This window comes from Fukomys damarensis, unplaced genomic scaffold (assembly GCF_012274545.1).
Source record: "Fukomys damarensis isolate Sample0158 unplaced genomic scaffold, DMR_v1.0_HiC HiC_scaffold_16, whole genome shotgun sequence".
NCBI lineage: Eukaryota > Metazoa > Chordata > Mammalia > Rodentia > Bathyergidae > Fukomys > Fukomys damarensis.
The window spans coordinates 28,064,650-28,065,321 of NW_022900928.1; positions in this window are offsets into that span (position 1 = coordinate 28,064,650).

Below are 672 nucleotides of genomic sequence, written 5' to 3' on the forward strand. Positions count from 1 at the left end.
ACTTCTAGGATGTCAGGGTTGGAATAGACCTTTGAACTTATCTGTTGAAGTGGTCTTTCCTAGAAGTATCCATTTGAATTCTTACAGCATTAAAAAAATACATATTCTGCCATCACCTGCCTCAGTTTTTGGATTCAGTAGATCTGATATGGAATCTTGGAGTGTATTGTATGGTGCATCCTAGATGGAAAACTGCTTTATTCCAACACCTTTGTATTAAAGAAGAGGAGATTGAGATCCAGAGAGAAAACAGCTATTTGAAATCACACAGGGAGTTAAAGAAAGGGGGCAAGACCAGGCTTAGATATCCTAATATCTGGTCTAGTGCTACTAAGACCACCTGCTTTTCTCTTCTGCAAAAGGAAATGTATTGCCTTGATTTGTATAGCTCAGCAAGTGCTCTGTCACTGAGCTACATTCCCAGATCCTGCACTGTGACTTTGACCAACCACTCTGCCTTGGATTAGTTTACCACAGGCTCTGGACGATCTTTTGAAAACTCAGGGCCTCTAATGCCTTCTGTTACATTAAGTTTTAAATTTTGTTTGTGACAGAATTGTTGCTCACCTCTGGGTGTAAACAGGCCCTTCAGATTAAGAGACAGAAGCCAGCAAGAGTTAACAGCCCCAACAAAAGGCCCCTTTTCTTTTTTTTTTTTTTTTATTTTTTTTG